Source organism: Cottoperca gobio, chromosome 17 (genome assembly GCF_900634415.1).
Source record: "Cottoperca gobio chromosome 17, fCotGob3.1, whole genome shotgun sequence".
Taxonomy (NCBI): Eukaryota; Metazoa; Chordata; class Actinopteri; order Perciformes; family Bovichtidae; genus Cottoperca; species Cottoperca gobio.
In genome coordinates, this window is record NC_041371.1 from 2890697 (window position 1) to 2898794 (window position 8098).

Below are 8098 nucleotides of genomic sequence, written 5' to 3' on the forward strand. Positions count from 1 at the left end.
GTCCCAGCAGGTTGAAGAGAGACAAAAGGTTCAGTGTCTGAGAACCTCAGGTTCTATCACACAGCTGGTAGAAGTAGGTGCTCACATCTGTAATAGTAGAATTGACTGTATTGTGTTGCAGTAGAAGAAGAAGTAACAACATTAATGCCAGTAATACTTCTCATGTACTGCTGTGTGTGTTTTATCCACTAGATGTCACTGTGGGGTTTCTTTGAGCCTGTAAAATAAGAGCTGAGAGCATCATCATGTCGTCATGGTGACCATCACCAGCACCTTCTATGATCCCCTGCACTTCCTGTGACTGACCACAGGGTGGTGCTGTTTCTCTGTGATGTTTAATGTCAGCACCAGCAGCAAACAGCACAAATACATATCCCTTAAATAATGTTAAGTGTGTCCGAACTGTTCCTGAAGCTTCTTAAAGGAACACACGGACATTTGTCTGCTTTGGTTTGATGATGTTTTTCCATTTAAAGGAGATTAGAGGAAACATTTCAGAAAGCATTCCCCCTCTGTCGACACGTTAAAGATAAACTTCAGACTCACGTGTTTTCTCAGGCCTTTGAGTGTCGTCGAGGTTTATGTTTCACTTCTTTCATTACTTTCCACTTTTCTTATTTATTTGTGTTTGGGATAATATTGTTCTGTTATTTCTACTGCTTTTTTGTTTATGTTATATTATTTTACTTTGTTTATGATGTTTATTATCACGTTGGTCAACTCTGCGTGTTTTTAAAAGTGCTTTATAAATAAACTTCAGTGAATTAATTCAGCACATAAGCTGCTGTTTATTTTTTATTTTGAATTCACAGAATTTATAGAAACTAGAAGGAATAAATACTAATGGAGATTTTGTACTTTGTAATATGTTTGTATTTATTTCACAAAAGCTGCGACGCATCAAAGGAAGTTAAAAAGTGCTTCAGTAAAAATAAAACTCACATGTAACAAAACTAAAACCTTCAGATTGTATTCCAGCTCCAAACTGTTTAAAATACTTATTAAACCAAAATATACAAAAGAAAGAAATCAGACTGGATTTAAATTATTTACACGTTTTTATAAGAGAATTATCCAGAAGACATGTTGACATGCCACAGGCCTGAAGAACACAATACTACACTTAGCGTGTGTTCCTGGCGCCACTATAATGTAAACAAAGAGTAATATTATGAATCAAGATAAACTTTATTGATCAGAACATGACCTTTTACTTGTAACAGAATATTTAGACACTCTGGAATCAATGCTTTTACTTCAGAACAACATGTGACTTCTTTCACATCCGGCCGTCGTTACTTTAGTAGGAAGTGAAAATGTGTGCTGTGTAAAAGGGTGTTGTCAGACAGCAGCTTGTGTGCAGCAGGGGCTGATGGGAGGTGTGAGCAGCCGTCACAAACACGTCGTCTCATCTCACAGCTCGTCCTTGTTTGGCCTCAGCTTCTCCGCAGGTTCACCAGGAGACACCGCGGCACAAAATGCTTTTCCTCCCAGCTGCTGCTCTGTGCTGTCTGTGTTCAGGTGAGTGTTTCCAGCCAATCAGGAGCCGGCAAACTCAACCTTTAACAAACACCGTCACGCTCACCTTCATCTACCTGTCTGGTTTTTATACAGCGCTGGTTGCCATGGCAGCAGATCTGATTCAGGATGATTTAACATTGACCAGGAGAGTTGGTGGAGAAGTTTCATTCAGCTGTCGAGACTCTGAGCTGTGTGATCGGCCTTATGTAGACTGGTACCAGAAGAGAGACACAGAAACATTCACAGTGATTCTGAGAATTATTAAGTCTACTGGTGAAGTTAACTCACGTTACAATCATCCTCAGAAAGATGATTTCTCAGCTGTGAAGAAACAGAACGTCTTTGAGTTGAAGATCCAGAAAGTTAAACTCACTCATTCAGCCACCTACTACTGCTCTGTGGAAGGATGGCCCCCACAGTGAGACATTATCCCTGCAGCCCGTACAAAAACCTCCAGATGAACAGATGTCAAACAGTGTGGTTGACAGGAAGAGAGCCGTGAACCACAGCCCAGGTTCACATGTCTCCATCTCAGCCACAAACACTGAACTGAGGATTGATTTGATATGTTCTTTATGTTTCTGTCAGATATTCCAGCAGGTTTATTGTTGTTCCACACAGTGAGGACAAACACAGAGGTCAAAGATCAAACAGAGAGACAACAATAACCATAACATCTACATTAATAACACAAATAAACAACAAACAAAGACCTTTTTAAAAGCAGTGCCTGATTAAAATGATAAAAATGACAAACAAAAACATTTTGATGAAGATTAAAAATCGTCTTCTTCGACCTGCTGCAGGAATAAAGTCCGTTCCTCCTCACAAGGCTGATCTGCTCTTCATGCAAACACTTCCTGTGTCCTTCACAATAAAAGCTTTGCAGACACATTTCTAACATCACATGTCAGCAGATCATTTCCCTTCAGTCAATAATAAAGTGGACTCCAGGTTTTAGGACAGTTCCCCCTCAACACAGATTTGCTAAACGTATTTGGATTGAATGAAGTTTCTCTGTGAGCAGTGGGACCTTTGGCTCAGTCTTTCCATCCAACCAACACTGAGATCCAGAACAAGATACCTGCCTGACTTCTATCACATGTCCAGTGGATGTTCATGGTCCCCAGAGGATGAATCCTAATGTTTATGTCCAGCTGCTGATCAACAGAGAAATGTCTCATGGCCGAATGTGACACAATATTGATGCACGAGATGTTTGAAGTGTTTAAAACAAAGTGTAATGAAATCAAAGTCCAACCCTTTAAAACATCCAAACACTCTCACAGGAACTCTTTCTGCTTCTAATACAAACTACCACACACACCATGTGGACAAGCGTCCTGTCATTTCACACACACGTCCTAAATCAAATGGACAATTTAAAGATGTGAGCTGATGATGGAGCCAGATAGAAACTTCCCAAAGTCAGCAGGATTTATCCTCTGAGGAGCAGGAACGTGTGAAGCAACGCTCCACGCAGACGCTCTGTGTCTAAAAGGACAATAACAGAAGAGACGTGTTAATATGAACATTAGAGAAACACATGAGCTGAAACATGATCCTGGTGAATCATTTGGACTCGTTCACCTCAGCTGACACGTTCAACAGCAGACAGGTTTTTGTATCACTCTGTTTCACTGTGTTGACGGGGGGGTGAGGAGGATCTTTGGCTCTGGAACTAAACTGTATGTAACAGGTAAGAATAAACTTTCATCTTCCTTCACTTTATTTAACACGTTGAACATGTGTTTGGATGAGTTTGTGCTGCTTCAGGCTTCACATGTTACTTTTTATCATTAGTAGAATTCTTGCAGCCGTGCAGCTGTTGTTACATAAAAAAGGTTCAAACTTCCTGCAAATATGTTTAAATCTCACTGAACTCAAGTTATTCTTTATTCTGCAGATTAAACTCATTTATATAGAAAAAGTGTGATATTTGTAATGTTTTAAATACACAGTATAGCTTGTTTCTGTATCTACAAGATACAATATGTTAGTAAACTTAATCTAATAGATGGAAAATCTGTTTTTAAAACAATGTATGTAACTTTAAAAAATGTATTAAATAATAACTTTTATTTTTAATTAATGGTTAAATTAACTTTATAACTTTTACAGATACTGAACATGATATTACAATAAATAGAAATCATGCTTACTAATTTAAATATGATATAAGATTATATAAAATGGCACACACTCTTATTTATATCTTAACAAACTTTAAGTATAGATATAAATATTGTGTAAAAGATTATTTAAATATAACAATAAATATATTTTTGGAAAGTATGTGGTGGTAAATATTATGTATCAGATACAAATACATTTTAATTATAATCATTCATTAAATTATATTATATTATATTAAATTATATTTATTGTATTATATTATATTATTTTATTTTATATTATATTATCTTATATTATTTATATTATATTTTGTATTCTATCTTCTTATCTCTTTCTTCTTCTCTTCTATTATTCTCTATCTTCTCTTATTTTCTATCTTCTATTATATTGTTTGGAGTTTTTTTCACATTTTAAATATTCACATCTCATTGTAATTGTTTATAGAAGTTAAAAGTAATGACATTATTGACATTTAATTTCTGTGGTCCCTGTTTGAGTAAAGTATATGATGGTAAATATAACATGTTTTACATATTAATAATGAATAATTATTAAAGTAACCTTATGAATATAATCTGTATTTTATGTGAAGGTAAATATTTAACTTAATATTATATTTATATGAACTCTAATACAGGGAAACAATTTCATATTACAATAACTATATATATTTATGAGAACTAATTTCTATACTTCTATATGATATAGGGTGATATATAATGTCCCAAACAGATAATATAAATATAAATATAAATAGTAAATGACCCTTAATCTAATTTAAAATACATATACCAGACATATACAACAGTAAATATGTTTTGTGGTAAATATTATGCATCACATTTAATTATATTATAATATTTAGTTTGATATTATATGTTCATTTCCTCTCAGGGATCAATAGCAGTCTAAATTCATTTTTGATTTGATATTTCTCAACATTTTTTGTAGTTGTGTATAAAAGTGAAATATTGTTATTAAAAAAAGTTTTGCAATTATTAATTATTTATTAGTGTTTTTAATGGTTAGCATTAAGTATATATGTTATATATGTAATATATGTTAAATATATAATATGTTGTAAATGTTGTAACCATTGAATAACTATTGTATTAATCAGAATATAAATATGTATTTATTATAAATATATTATATATATATAGAATATAGAATATAATATCCATTCTATGTAAGTATCATTATATATTATATTATATCACTTTGTATTAAATTATATGTGAAGTTCCCGTCAGTGATAAATAAAGTCGTAACTTTTTATATTATTTTACATGGAAGTCACATTTGATATTATTTCCAAACATATCTTTGTAATTGTGCGTAAAAGTTAAATTCTTATCAAACAAGTTATGAAATGATTAATATATTGATTTGTTGTTTTAGTGGTTAAACTTAATAATATGTTGATAAATAAATAATATGTTATATTTATATTGTAATCATTAAATCGTACATTTTATTTTATGTGAAGGTAAATATGTAATTTATAATAATGTTTATTAACTTTAATATTAAACAAGTTTTCCACTGTATGAAGATACTTATCATGATCATCATTATCTTATATACATTATATTAATAATAATAATGAATGGGACATTGTAGTGAATGAACTTTGTACTAAAGTAAAGAGTTGTAGAAGCAGCTGTTGTAGTAGACCCGTGATGACGCTCAGTGTGTCTGATCAGCAGGTGAACACAGTGTATGGACTGAACTTTGTGCTGTATTGATGAGGACTTTAGTGATCACAGTCCATGTAGTTTCCAGGATCACACTGAATGCAGTGCAGTGCTGGAAGCTGCTGTTGACTGTGTGAATGTGTGTCAAACTTCAGATGAGCAGGTAGTGAAGCCCGTGGTGAGCGTGTACCCAGCAGCATCCAGAGCCCACCTGGAGGGGAAGAGCTCCCTGCTGTGTCTGGCCTCAGCCATGTTCCCTCCTCTGGTCCAGTTCTCCTGGAGAAGACGAAAAGGAGGACGGTCCTCTGGAGGAGCTGCCCCCTGCTGAGGGAGAGCAGCTGGAGCTCAGAGAGTCGGGACGCACCGCCTGGCATCCTGCTGATCCACCAGCAAGAGAACAGCACATATAAATACCGTTGCTACGTCCGGCACGAGGGGGCACAGTGGAGGCCCAAGCAGAACAAGGTGATGAAGGCTTGGTGGACTGTGTTCAGCAGGGATTCAGCTTCATGTGGAGACGCTGTCAAAGAGAGCAGAGGAGCAGAGGACAGACATCTCACTCCAAACATTTCACTGCTTTTCTGTTTCAGAGGTTCCAGCTCCAGCAGCCTCCTGTCCTCCAGAGAGAGAGCCAGCAGACCTGCCAGCACTGCAGCAAGCTGACTGTAAGATCACCTGCTGCCTCTCCTTCAATGCCAATGTTTCCTTTCTCAGTGCAGCTTTCATTTTCAACGTCCACCTTGAGAGTCACTGTCCTGTCTACAGACCCAGGAAGCAACCCAGTCGGCTGGAAGAAATGTCCACATTGTACGTTTGTGCAAAACACGGATACGTTGAATGTCGACGTTTCGACAAGCGTGAGACGAGGCTGATATGAAACGTATTTATGAAACGTGATTTTGCTTCACAGACGTTCGCCTTCAACGTATCCGTGTTTTGCACAAACGTAAAATGCTAAAAATAAATTGTGGCGACTGGCTTGTTGCAAAGCTTGGTGGGGCGCTGACTTGTTGTATTTAATAAGGACCTTTGAGCTTTCACTGAAACTGTAGACGACCCCTGTCTCCATGTGAAGCTGGTCGTCCCGTCGGGAAACATTACACTGATAAAATCTGTGTGTGTATGTGTGTGTGTGTGTGTGTGTGTGTGTGTGTGTGTGTGTGTGTGTGTGTGTGTGTGTGTGTTGTTTGTGTGTCTGTGTGTTGTGTGTGTGTCAGTGTCCTTCCAGTCTCAGTGCAGGGTGAGGCTGCTCTGCCTGCTGTACACAGTGCTGATAGTGAAGAGTCTGGTGTACTGCTGTGGACTCTCTCTGCTGATGATCCTCAGGAACAAGGGAGCGTCCACCAACTGCTCACATGCTGACTGACTGTTTTCTGATCGCCTTTTCTCTCCATCACATCCCATCAATCTCTTTTCTCTCTGTGATCAGTATTCTCTAATATCAGTTATGACGTGTTGTGGTTGGTTTGTAAAATGTATCTTGTTATGCAGGTTACCGTCATCCTAAAACTATAAGTACATATACACATATATATTTGCAGTTTACTACGTATACATTCTGTGTTTATGTGTTTATTTCCACCTTTACTTGTGACTTGTAGACTTATAGAAAGATGAATCGTTAGCTGGTAGATGTTTTATTGTGTTTAGTATCTTTCATATTCTTACTGTGCGGCAGGTTTGTCAAATGCTCAATAAAGCTAAAAATCACAGTGTTTGTGTGTCTGTATTATGGATTTCAGTTTGGCTTCAAAGCAAATAATGAGAAACAGAATCCACTTCGTTGGCCATATATGGTGACGCCTACAAGTAATCTGTGTGTGGTTGTAAGTAGCTCTGAATATACTTATTATTACTATATAAACATTCAGCTAAACAAGGACAAGATAAGTAAATATATCCACACAGATATTATATACAGTCGGTGTGTGTGTCTGTTTCACCAGGTTCAGTGCTGACCCCCTTTTATAACTGTGTCAGTGTGGATGTAAAGCTCTACGCTGATGACACTGTTGTTTCCACACATGAACAAACAGCAGCTGCTCTGAAGCTACAACTGCTATAAGATGAAAACACAGCGACTCGCTCAGTCGGGCTGAAGTCTGAACGTTGGTGTGAAATAATGAGCATGTTTATTTATTCTACAACAATAAAACAGCGTTTCACTATTACAGCTTCATCGAGATGAACGGGACTGATACAGTTACTGATTATACATAAAGATTCATGTTTATGTAACACAAAGTCAGAACCACACGATGTTGTGTTCTGTTGAGGTGATAACATGGACGCTCTAGTTCTGCTGATGTTTTCTTGAGGGGGTGAAACAACAAGAAGACGTGTTTATCTCCGCGGTTTGTGTTCTGTCGCTCTGATCGATGATAACACACTACGACATGTTTAAATATTGTGGTCGAGGAGTCAGCGCTTAAAATCCTCTGGTGGTAATTTTAAACACTTTGAGGGCAGACATTTAAACTTCTCTGGAATATTATTTTATAGAGAGAAGACATTTATGAGAGGATGGAAGATTTCAGAACACAATTTAACAATTGTTGTTTCTTCAGTTGCAAAAAGAGAAACTGATAATAGACAAACAAAGACAAGAGAGTGATTCAAATATTTACTTATGATGTAATGTATTATAATATACAGCACAATTATGATATATTACATTATTATATGTAATAGGAACATTTATAATTCATTGTGATTAAAGTGGAAAATATGAGAAACACTGGAAA

The 8098-nt window shown here is 36.3% G+C and overlaps 1 pseudogene; it reads left to right on the top strand.

Annotated features, from left to right (window-relative positions):
- The first annotated feature begins 1371 nt into the window (after positions 1 to 1371).
- LOC115022780 (immunoglobulin lambda-1 light chain-like) lies at positions 1372 to 6800 on the top strand (annotated as a pseudogene).
- The last annotated feature ends 1298 nt before the right edge of the window (positions 6801 to 8098 follow it).